Source organism: Crocodylus siamensis, chromosome 8 (assembly GCF_052110815.1).
Source record: "Crocodylus siamensis isolate JL-2025a chromosome 8, ASM5211081v1, whole genome shotgun sequence".
Lineage (NCBI taxonomy): Eukaryota > Metazoa > Chordata > Crocodylia > Crocodylidae > Crocodylus > Crocodylus siamensis.
In genome coordinates, this window is record NC_143402.1 from 42,387,213 (window position 1) to 42,400,365 (window position 13,153).

Consider the following 13,153-nt stretch of genomic DNA (forward strand, 5'->3'; position numbering starts at 1 on the left):
CAGGGCAGCGCACGTGGCTGCAGTCTGCCCCACCCGAAACCGGCGCTTGGTTGGCCAGAACCATGCTCCAGCTGCTAGCAAGACTCATGTGCCCAGATTGCTGTTGCTGCAGCCCTTGAAGGCCCCAAGTTCCCCAGTTAAGGCTGCTAGAGCCAGCCCAGGCGCTGGTCCTAGCCCCCTCTACCTCACCCACAGCGTGTATGCGAAGGCACTCCCCGGAAACAAGTAGCAGCAGCAGTGCCCTTTGCTCACTGAGCTGCAGCTGGATTGCATGGGCATTTATAAGAGGCAAAAGTAACAAAAACCTTATCTGTATTATGTCTAAGTTATCACTATTACCAGCCCCAGATCCCCAGCTGTATTTGGTGGATATCACAGTATGTCCCAGGCAAAGTTAAAACCAGAGGAAACGTGATAATGTTGAGAAACAAGTTTCCAACAATTTAAATTTCTCAGCATAGGAATCGCCTAAGCCTATTTTTATTGGCTGCTTAAGAAAACACAGAATAAACCATAAATAAACTAAAGCATTAATGTTTAAGACTAGGGATAGACATTACACATAAACCATTTTAAGTAATCAGAAACTGGTTTAAACCTGTAACAGAACAGATGCTCAGTGCACATAAACCAATTTGAAAATGGCTGAAACTGGTTTGAGATAAACCTGGTTGAATGTAGTACCAAACTTAAGTGCTTTAGCTCGGACCAGTTTATGCAATGTCTGTCCCAGGCCCCTTCCTGGTTTAAGTTAAACCAAACTCCCCCCGCATCCTGGCATGCTGTCTGACTTGGCATGACTCTCTGCTCCACAGCAGAGCTGGCCCCTCCCCTCTGCTCTCTGGCTGGAGCTCAGCAGAGACTGCAGGCATCTGCCTGGCCTGGTCCCCTCTGCTTTCCCCACTAAGCAGGGATTCCCCTCTCCCTTCTGCCTTACACAGAAACCTCTCAACATTAGGTAGCATACCGCATGCTGGCTATGGTCCATGATGTGGCAGACAGGACAAATGCAAACACGACTGTGCTGCTTAGGGCTCTTTGGAATGAATCAACAGGTAGTTGGTAATGTCTCTCCACTCCTTCTTTGAACAAGTTGTTTAGGAAGAGATTGAATTAATGAGAGATCCTTGTGTTTTGCTGGTGGGGTGATTAATGCTCCCTGCTGTCAACCTAAATGCTGTGTAAATCCTGGCTGGCTCTGTTCCTGACCAGTGAGTGGGGAGACCCCTCCCTAATCATATTTTCCTGCCGGGGCCTGACCCCCTCCCCCCCCAGCTCAGCAATGTGGAAGGGAAGGGAGGGATGCTGTAGCGCCCCCTGGCACCTGCCTGAGCCACTGCAGACATGTGCCTGCATTTTTTCAGTCCAGAGGCGATGTTTGTGTGGTTACAAACTGGATTTAGGCTAGGCAGATTAGACTAACCTACAAAGATTGACTCAATTCAGGCTCAGGCTTTTTGAATGTCTGCCTCTAGTCTAAGTGGTCCAATGATATTCTCTCTCCCTCCCTCTCTCAGTTCTACAAAACAACAGAACCAGAGTTATTGGCAGTGAGACCTGAAATGAAACCAGCATAAATGGTGAATTTTAGGGGCCAAATCCCAAAGTCTATGCTCAGGGAAAAGCATACTGAAGTTCAAGAAATAGGTCAGGGCTATTCTCTGGTGAATGCCTCCTGTGGGGATGACTAGGCTGGCTGATACCTTCTATGAAGTCATCATCCTTCCTTACAGCAGAGACAAGTAAAAGCCAAGTTTCTAGATAAATCTAAACTAAAAGTGCCTATTCTCTTCTCCCTCCACACACAATGCACAGTTTCATTGAAAACAGAAACAAGCAACAGAGCTATGTATGCCATTATATAACAAAGAGCAGCACACAACTCAGGGGATGTTTTCTGTTAACCAAGCAATGGTGCTGACTGAGGTGAACAGACAAGGCACAGATCCATTTCAGTAGGGTTGCATTAGGGATGAATTTGACCCTGGCGTTTCAGTAAAAATCCGAGCACACAGACACCCATGCACATGCTCACCCACCTACCTTCCAACCCACACCACTCTGGTATCCATTTCCCCATCAATTTCAATTTAGATCAGATTTTAGCTCTCAGTTCTTGCCAGAATCCTTTTTATTAAAAAAAAAACAAAACCAATCAGGCAAGTAAAGAATGATGAACAGGGATGTACTTAAGGCTGAGGAAGGCTGAAAAAACAATGAATGGGCTTGGAAAAGTCATAAACGAGACAATCTGAAACTAGAAGTGTGGGTATCTCAATAAGAAATAAGAACCTGGGCTGCAGAGACAAGGTGGTGAGAAGAAGCCCTTATACATGGGAGAAAGCGAAACAGGTTCAGAGACAGCCCTCTTGTTGGCATGTAAGTGCTGGGTGATTTCCTTGCTATTCAAGGAAACCTCTAGACATAATGTACTTGAGATTAAAAAAAAACATATTTAAAAGCAATATATGTCATCAGTCTGTTCCCTGATGCTTTGCTGGTGACAAAGGATATGCTAGGATTTGATTAGATGCTTTGGGGTTTTACCTGGGAAACAGCAAAGATGGTGTACAAAGACAGAGGCTAGGGACAGACATTCAAAAAGCATGAGCCTGAATTGGTTCAGTCTTTGCAGGTTAGTCTAACCTGCCTAGGTTGAACCAATTTGCAACTATACAGACATTTCCTGTGGACTGAAGAAATGCAGGCACATGTCTGCAGTGGCTCAGGCTAGAAGCTGGGGGGGCACTAGAGCAGCCCTCCCTTCCCTTCCACAGTGCTGAGGGGGGGCATAGCCAGGCCCCGGCAAGATGCTTTGATTAGGGAGGGGCGTAAACCCCCACCCTGCCTGCACCATCACACGCTTTTCCCTGCTCACTGCTCAGGAGGCAGGAGTGTTGCCAGCCCCCAGCCTCGGGCTAGCACTCTGAGGCAAAGTGAGGTATGCAGTGCATGCATCTGTTGTTGACACTGACCTTCTCAATCTCCCTCTCCCTGCTTCTTCATACTGTCTGGAACCTGACAGGTGAAGAGGACAGCAGGGAGCTGATAACAATATCCCATCAAGAAAACAAAAGCTTCTTTCATTAGTTCAAGCTCTTTTTAAACAGCTTTTTCCAACGAAGGAACAGAGGGACATTTCCAACTGACCTGTTGATTAGCTCCAAAAAGCCCTAAGCGGACACGGTTCTCTCTGCCCGTCCCAGTGAAATTGGGAGACATACACCCACAGACACCTCTCAGAATTGGCTAGCATACCAGATGCCTGGGGTCCGTGGGGCTAGGGTTCATGCTGTGGGAGATGGGAGGCAAGGATGGGGGATCCCTGTTTGAGCAGCAAATGGTGAGAGGGGGTTGGGCAGGAAGCTAGGCAGATGCTGCTGTGCTTGCAATCTCTGCCAGAGCTCTAGCTAGGGAGCAGAGGGGCAGGACCAACTCTGTTCTCTGGAGCAGACAGCCCAGCCCAGCCCAGGGCTGCAAAGCATCTGGGATGCTGTGGGACTCTGGTTTAACTTAAACCTGGAAGGGGTATGGGACAGACATTGCATAAATTGGTTTGACCCAAATCAATTAAGTGTGATACTACATTCAATTAGGTTTATCTTAAACCAGTTTCAACCATTTTGAAACTAGTTTATGTGCACTGAACTTATGCTTGGTTACAGGTTTAAACCAGTTTCGGATCACTTAAACTGGTTTATGTATAATATCTGCCCCTAGCCAGACAGTGAAATTCAGTAGAACACAAACTGTGTTAACCAACAGACTGAAACCTTTTTTAACCCTGAAATCTCAGATCATTTTCAAAGAAGGTTAATGGACATTGCTAATAAACATATACCACAATAAACAACAACCATCCTATGCTCCCTAGTGCAGACACTTCTTGGCATCTATACACACATACACACAGACATCTGAAGTGAACCACATTACAAACATTTCTTTCATATTTTTACTTGTCATGTGTATGTTTAAAAAAGACAAAGGTATTTTGCAAGAATAAACCTGGCCATTCAAAAATCTACCCTATGCTCAAGTTCATTAACCACATCTCACACAGTGCTTATTTGAAAGGGATCAGAAAAATATATCTTCAATGAAAGAGATGATCTTTTGATGGGAGGCGAGCTATTTCTGGCTGCACCCAGGAAGTTAGAAAAATATCCAAGGTGGCTCATGTTTTTCTTTAACTTATATATTTTAGATGGACTTAGATTCACATAACACACACACATATACATACAAACATATACACACAGGCACATAAACAGCACACATTCCATTATACATGCTGAGTCCTGATCAAATGCAGCCACATATAGAACATTTGCATTCTAACTGACATACTTAACTGTATACCCATGGACAAACTACTGTTCTCACAGACTTTCCCCACACAACAACATATGTAAAACCATACACAAGTATACACATGCCTAACAGCGCTATTGCACACAGCAGATATGGCCAAGCCCACAGCCATTTCTGCCAGTGACTGTTCCCCTCCCAGTTGTGTTTTCATGCCTTGCTAAGATTATTTTTTTTAATTCTCCTTTTCTTTCTTTTCCACTTCACTAGGGAAAAGTGTATTTTGCAGGGCCCCTCAAAGCCCACTTGACAGCAGCTCCCAGAGCTTTTCACTTGTCAGATCCGGGGTCAGAGCCATTGCCCTGAAGCATCTTGTCAGTTTCAAACCCCTGTCCAGAGTTTGGAAATCTGACAAGAAGCAAGAGCAAAGGCCTGTGGAGCTGACAGGGAGAATACTGGAGCTACTCTCTCAAGGTGTCAACACTGTCAGTGCTTTTACAATTAAATATCTCACTAACCTCCTTCCTGACACTACTCCCATGCTCACCGAACATGAGGCCTGCAAAAAGCATTTCATATCATCTCCAGATTCCTTTGCAGCTCCCAGCTCAGGCAGCCCCAGGCACTTTCCCAGGTATTTAAAACGGACAAAAACAAGTGAAAATCCAAAAAGACAATAATCTGATTCTGTGAACAGCAAATGCTCCAAACCAAATATCAATTGTACATAGACACCCAACCTAGGCAGGTTAGACTAACCTGCAAAGATTGAATCAATTCAGGCTCCGGCTTTTTGAATGTCTGTCCCCAGCCCCTATATCCCTCATCACATGCCAAAGGGAAACAAGCGACTTCAGAAAAAATCATTGGTCAACTGATCCTACCCTGGCAGAGCCTAGAGGGTGCTGAGTTCCTGCATCGCAGCTCTTGCCACCAGCCCTCTTTGCTTGAAATGTAGAAAGCTGTTACCTTGACTCCAAATACATTATCACATGGGGAATAAAGGGAGCTCTTGGATCAGCAACCAATCACCTTTCAACAGATTGCAACAAAAAATTAAAGAAAAGTCCCTGCCTGTATTTTTCACAGGAATTTTCTTTTGTTCTTTTGTCTTTGTTTTTTTTTTTTTTTCTTGGCAGCATTTTTAAAGTAATTTTGACCAAAAAAACGCCTTGAGCTCCTCATTTCAATACTCACTAATACTTGCATGGAAACCAAACATTTTTCATGAAAAAAAATCTTTTAATCAGAACACCACTGTTCTGTCAAAAAACAGTTAGGACAGAAAATTTGGGGCCAGCTCCATTATTAGTGTCATGCAATAGTTTCTTCAGCAGCACCCTTTTGCCGAAGGATTAGCTGGCCCTGCTTAGCTGCAAGGAGGCACCAGTTTGTTTTTTGTTTTTTGTTTTTTTTTTACCAGTAGTGGACCCAGGGCTTCCTCACAAGCTGCCATTACAAACATTCCCTGTGCTACAGTGCTCTACACACGGCATCCTCCTTCTGCCTCTGGCATACTAATCAGCTGCCTGTTTATATCACAGGTTATTCATAAACCACAGTGATAAAAGATAGTGAGGCTAGAAGAAAGTACACTGTATCTATTAGTAGCTGAGAACAAAAGATCATTAAGCCCACCAAGGAACTGGTAGAGTAGACTGTTGGCTGATCTAGGAACCATCTGGAAATGCATCGATCATATAAGCTCTCAGCTAAAGGAGGAAACCTGCACGGTGTAATCTGCACTCCATCAACATCCAATCTCTTCACAATCCCAGATTCAGAGTGCAGTTGGATGTATGAGTTGAGCCCCAAAGCATCTGGAACAATTCCAGGACACTGCACAACATATGGTGGTTTTACCAAGACTCTCAGGACCCTTGGCTTGTAGATGCAAGAAGAGACTGGCTCCTCATAAAACACAAGTCTTGCAGGAGCCACTATTACTATTATATTTGAGAATCTGGCACTATATACAGTGGAGTAAACAGGTCAATCACCATTTAAATGGTGGCCTGGTGTAGAACATGATCAAGATTAACTGTCCATAGCAAAACTACACACTAATTTAGGACAAGAAGGGAAGAAAAATCCTGTCTGTAACTGGAACTGCAGAAGACTTTTGGGGAAGCAGATCAACATTAACTAAACTGGAATGTGTGTAGGGCAGTGGATGACCCACTTGGCTTTTGGGAAAGGTGACAAGCACTACTTAGTAGCTCCAATTGTGGTGAGCAGAAAGTCGTAAGGAAGGGGGAACAGAATATCTTTTCCAGTATCTTCTACTAACCTTTTAATGATATTATCCTAGTTGGTACCATCACAGAGGGAGTTGCTGGGTATGTTGAATCTATCCTATTTCCGTATACCACTGGAGCTGCGGCTATTTGAAAGACATCACACATTTCTTCAATCTATCCTGTCTTCTGCTTGATTTAGGACAACCATGGCTAATGACATCTCTGTGCTGTTAGGCCTCTTTTTTCACATTCCAGTTTCACCCACAACCACCCTTTTCTCTAGACTCTGACTGTGCCCAGCACATTGTGCCTTTCCTAATACTTATCTCTTCCCATGTAACACCTACCAAAACCAAAAATTGTATTGCCTCTCTTGCTCCTGGCATCCCATCCATCTCCTCCCTTTCCTTGCCTCATTTCCTTGCCTTCTCTTTCCCTTTATTTTCCCCACCATTGTGTTTTCTGCTATTTGCTCTTTTCTCCCCACATCTCTTTTAGCCTGAATATGATTTAAGGGGCACTATCCAAATCTTGTCCAGTCTTGCCAGGTATCCAGCACTGGTTCCCCTCCATCCCTTTCTCCCCCTACCACATCACCTCTCCCTCACTTTTTCTAATTTCTCGTTGGTTATCTGCGATATTTCCTGTCACACCCCCGAGACACATGATACCCTCTCCTCTACACCATCAAGAGGCAGCAGGCAGAGACCTTGTATTACATATTCTATATTCTTTAAGGTATTCAAAGAGAATGTAACAGTGAATATGGTGAACCTGACATACCTTTTTATAAGAAGTCCTGCAAAATGCACACAACCCTGAGGATTCCACAACATGGGGAATCTCAAAAAAGTCATTAACTATCATATGTCATTCACAGATGGTGTAAAAAACTTTATCAGTCAGGGAGGTCTCTGTGTTCTCTTTACATGTTGATGGTAGATGTGTACTGGGATGCAGGAGGAGGACAGGAGAATTAGGGAGGTATTTGCTTCTGCCATATGACATTGTGCTTTATGACTGATATTCTTTTCTGTTAGTTTAGGTTGGGGTAACCATGCTATGGTAATGGACTTAGCATATTCAACTTGTTCGCATTTTACTGAAAAGTTATTGACCATGACTCATCTTCATATTATTCTCCCGCACAGATTGAATTATATTGGTGGCAAATGCATTTTGAATTCATAAATGCTCTTTCCAATATCCCAAAAGTTGCCATGCATGAAATATACTTGGCTTTGCTACTGTACCTAATGCTAACTGGAGTTAGCAATATATCCCACTAACCATATACCCTCCACCTTGAGGTACATCTACACTGTAATTTAAAGGTGTAATTTAAATGGTCAAACCCAAACAGCTTAAACCACCTGTAAAACACAAACCTACATATCCAAGGACACAGGTGTCTAAGACAGGTGGGTGTTTGAAAAGAAAATACAGGCCTGCAGCTGTAAGAGGGATAACCAACCACTTTCTTCCCAAACATGGAGAATTGGAACTCTGACAGTGTTCAAGTACTGCATGCACTGTGAGTCTATCAAGTGCTAAAGCAGAGAGCAAACTTTCCCCTTGTTTTTAAACCACCATTGATTGTTCCAAGCTATAAAACTCTGTTTTACCCCTTTCCCATGGGGAATTTAGCAGAAGGTTTTCATGACTGGTGAGCCTGTGTTTGCTCCTCCCTCCTTAGTACAACACTATGAACTATGCTGGCAGGTGCCTCTCTCATTTCCCCAAGAACAAAGGGATCCATTCCTTGAGTTAACTGTGTCCCAGTCCAATGTTCCAGTGTTGTCAAAACTCAACATTTTTTGTTAGTCTTGTGACAGTCATATCTTTTCCTGAAACCCCAGGTCTTGGAATGAGGTGACTGAATGATATGAGAATCTCAGCTGTCACAAAATAAAAAAAGATGTTTTAGATCTTCTGGTTGCAGAGAAAAGCTTGAAAATATGACCCTGCAAAGCTGACCAAAAGGCATAGGGCTAGTGTGGTTAAAGCATACCAGTGTTAGCTAATGGCACACAAAGGAGTGATATTATTATACTTGAATGTCTCTGACTCCCCAGACCAGGAATCCATTTAAAAAATGGTCAGCAGTGGATGGCCTTTACCACAAGTCTGGAGCATGGTTGAAATCATGCTTCTCGAGCTGTAGCCATGGGTGACTGGTGCTGACCGGGGGGGAGGGGCAGAGAGCGGGGCCCCCCAGGTGATCCCACAATAGCCGATTGCTGCGGCCAATCACTGCAATTGCTTCAGCCACTTCCAGGTGTGGCTGTGGCCGCTTCTTGAAGCATGCACCGGCCAATTGCTGCAGCTGCTCCCTAAAATGGCCGCAGCAATTGCAGCAATCACCTGGCACTTGCAGGGGCATACCAGTGCTCCCGCCTGTCCCTCCTGCCCATCACCTAAGTGGTGAGCATGGCTGGTCAGGGGGTGCACTGGTACTCTCAGGGGGTGCATGTGCACCCTCATGCACCATCTACACATCACCCCTGGCTGTAGCAAATGCTCTGCCATCACCCATTATCACAGCAGCAAACTTGTAGCAGCAGTGCAAATTAATGCAACTATTATAAGTATTGCTATGATGTAAGGTTTCTAAGAAACAGTAGAAAAAAGACTCAGAGATAAAGCAAGAAATTCAATGTGCATGGTGCAGTGATGCATTTAGTTACAGCGCACACCCAAACTAAAGAACTATTCCAGTCCTGCAAACTTATATTCTATCTTAATGCATAGCCTGAGGTATCATATTTGAAACCATCCACTTAGGAGGGTGAGGTGGAATGGCATAAGGAGGGGACAGAAAGCAAAAGGCCAGTACATGGTGAGGCTACAGAGCTCCAAAAGTCATGCAATCATAGAAGTAGGGTCGGAAGGGCCTTGTAGATCTTCAAGTCCAACCCCCTGTCTGGGCAGGAGGAAACTGGGCTCAAATGATCCCAGCCAAGTAGGCATCAAGCCTCCTCTTAAAGACCCCCAGGGCAGGAGCCAGCACCACTTCCCTTGGAAGTTGGTTCCAGATCCTAGCTGCCCTGACTGTGAAGTAGTCTTACGGATGTCTAATCTAAACCTGCTCTCCAATAACTTGTGGTCATTATTCCTTGTCATGCCAGGGGGCGCTAGGGGAAACAAGGTCTCACCCAAACCTTCTGGTCCCCTCTAGTGAGTTTATAGACAGTCACCAGGTCCCCCCTCAGTCTTCTCTTGTGAAGGCTGAACAGGTTCAGGTCCCGCAGCCTCTCATTGTAGGGTTTGCCCCATTGTCCCCGGATCATGCGAGTGGCCTCCTCTGGACCCTCTTAATGTTGTCCACATCCCTCCTGAAGTGGTGTGCCCAGAACTGGACACAGTACTCCAGCTGTGGCCTGACCAGTGCCGCACAGAGGGGGAGGATCACCTCCTTGGCCCTGCTAGAGATGCACCTGTGGATGCACAACAAGGTCCGGTTAGCCCTGCCAACCGTGACCTCGCATTGTCGGCCCATGTTCATCTTGGAGTCAGTGATGACTCCAAGATCTCTTTCTGCCTCCGTGCTCTCAAGAAGGGAGTTTCCCATCTTATAAGTGTGCTGCTGGTTACTACTGCCCAAGTGCAGGACCCTGCACTTGTCAGTATTGAAGCGCATCCTGTTTTTGCTAGCCCACCCCTATAACCTATCCAAGTTTTGTTGCAGTTTTTCCCTCCCTACTAGCATGCTCACCTCACCCCAAATTTTAGTATCATCAGCAAATTTAAACAGGGTGCTTTTCATCCCGTTGTCCAAATCACTGATAAAGAAATTGAACAGCATGGGCCCAAGGACCAAGTCCTGGGGGACTCCGCTGCCCACTTCTCCCCAGGTCAAATATGACCCATCCACCACCACTACCCTCTGAGTGCGACCCTTCAGCCAATCTGCAATCCATCTGACTGTGTAGGCATCAGTGCCACAGTCCCCCAATTTTTTAATGAGGATGGGGTGGGAGATGGTGTCAAAGGCCTTGGTGAAGTCCAGAAAGACTACGTCCACGGCAACACCTGCATCCAAGGCTTTTGTGACCTGATCATAAAAGGCAATCAGGTTGGTCTGACATGACCTGCCCCTAATGAAACCGTGCTGGTTGCCCTTGAGCATCATCTCTGAGGCCGGCCCATCGCAGATGTGCTCCATAATGATCTTCTCAAAGGGTTTCCCTAGGATTGAGGTAAGACTAACGGGCCTATAGTTGCCCAGGCCCTCCCTCCTCCCTTTTTTTAAAGATGGGGACCATGTTGGCTATCTTCCAATCATCTGGCACCTGGCCGGAGCACCATGAGCACTTGTAAAGCCATGCCAAGGGCCCTGCAATAACCCCTGCTAGCTCCCTCAACCCCATGGGGTGGAGAGCATCTGGACCCGCTGATTTGAACACGTCCAGCCCCTCCAGAAGCTCTCTAACCCGGTCCTCCCCAACCTGAGGTTTGGAGGCATTCCCCTCGAGTCTGTCTTGGATCACGGTGGGGAAGTCCTGGTCCCTGCCCAAGAAAACAGAGATGAAGAACTGGTTAAAGAGGTCTGCTTTCTCCTCTGGCGCAACCACCAGATTGCCCAGAGGATCTTGCAGGGGCCCCACATTACCCGGTGCTTTTTTCATCCTTCCTATATATTTGAAAAAGGACTTTTTGTTATCTTTGATTTTGGACACAAGTCCTAGCTCTATGTCCGCCTTAGCTTTCCTGACAGCCCCGAGCAGAGGAGGTATACTCCTCTTTGGAGATAGCATTCCCCTTCCACCGGTTGTACACTGCCTTTTTGGCAATCAGGCATTTCCGTACACACTTGGTGAGCCAGGGGGGCTTTCAGGCACTCCTGGCCCCCTTGCTTCTTGTTGAGATGGTCGCCCCTTGAGCCCAGAGTATTGTCTCCTTAAGGAACGACCACTCATCTTGGGCACTGAGCTCCCCTGCTCTCGAGAACCCCAGTGCCTCTCCCACTAATCTCCTCATTGAAGTTGGCCCTCTTGAAGTCTAGGGCTACAGCCTTGCTGCAGGCCCTTGATACCCTGTGCTGGATGGTGAATTCCAGCAAGCGATGATCACTATCACCCAGGTGGTCAAGGACCTGGAGGCCCCTCACCAGGTCATCGCCTGTGGCCAGGACCAGGTCCAACAGGGCATTTCCTCTGGTGGGACTGTGCACCTCCTGAATTAAGTGTAGATCTTGTATCTTGGCCAGGAACCTCCTGGAACAGTCCGACCTGGCTGACTGTTCCTCCCAGCAGATCCCTTGCCTTAAGTGTCTCTGCAAGCTGGCCCGAAAATTCCCGGTCCCGCTCCTCCCCTTGGTTGGGGGGGACTATAGTAGACCCCCACCGTTAGATCCCTCTCCCCACGGCCCCCTTGTATCTTGACCCAGAGCACTTCTGCTTGCCCCTCTGACCCCATTTTGCATGCAGAGGATGTGTATTGCTCCTTGGCATAGAGCGCCACACCCCCGCCTTTCCTTCCTTCTCTACCCCGCCTGTAAAGCCTATAGCCCCTAATGCTAACTGCCCAGTTGTGGGATGAATCCCACCAAGTTTCTGTAAGCCCAATTATGTCTGGGTCTGAACTGGCTATTCTGAGGGCGAGTAATCTATCAAGTCCCTCTTGGAATGACTCAACACAGTCAAACACTCCAAGAACAAAATATGCTTGCAGAAGCAGGGGGGGAGGGGAGGGGGCGGAAATCTGAACCCCTTTTCCTGCCTTAGGCACAGCAGAGCAAGAAGATGTTAGAGCAATGATTCTCAACCAGGTTGCTAGGGCACCTTGTGGTTCTGTGATATAATGTGAAGGGTTCCAGTACCCAAGATGTGAGGAGATAATCCAGGTATGAATAGATAAGCAGGTAAACACAAGCTCAGGCTCCAGGCTAGCCTCTGCCTGGCCTTTCCTCCACCCCCACTTCCTATAACAAATTCATTTTTAAATGGGTATTGATCAATTCACCGAAGTTATGGAGGGGTGCCTCGAGGCTAAAAAGGTTGAGAACCACTGCTTTATCCACTTAGCATCTGACAAAGTAGGCTGTCACAGCCTATGACAGCTCATGCCTCTCTGAATTAGTTAATCTCTAAAGTGGTGACTTTTAAACAGGATGCCAAAGAAGCCAAAAGGATAAGGGTGGTGTGAGGTGCTAAGCAAATAAGGGCAGGCTCAGGCTCTAGGTGTGAACAGATAAGCATATACAGGTTGGCTGAGCTTCTGTGCATGGCATGACTGAGCATTTGGATGAGGGACAGATGTTCAAAATCCTGAGCCAAAATTGATTCAATCTTTGCAGGTTAATCTAATCTGAAGAGATTGAATCAATTTGCAAGTGGAAAGACATTCACTGTCCATTCCGGAAATGCAGGGACATGCTTCCAGTGGCTGATGGCAGAAGCCCGGAGGTGCTACAGCAGCCCTCTCTTCCATTCCACCGAGAAGCTGAGCTGAGGGGAGACCATGGCCAGGCCTGGCAGGCCTGAGTATGACTGAGGAGGGGTTAAACCCCTACCTATGCCTGCAGAGTTTGAAGGGTGTGGGAAGAGGGAGCATGGCCAGACACCTGTGGCAGAGGAGGAAGGGGGGAGACAGCCCTGCTC

The 13,153-nt window shown here is 46.5% G+C and overlaps 1 protein-coding gene across 15 annotated transcripts in view; it reads right to left on the reverse strand.

Annotated features, from left to right (window-relative positions):
* Positions 1-13,153, reverse strand: part of MID2 (midline 2) — a 438,142-nt gene that overhangs the window by 110,880 nt on the left and 314,109 nt on the right. The gene's annotated exons all lie outside the window — the stretch shown is intronic.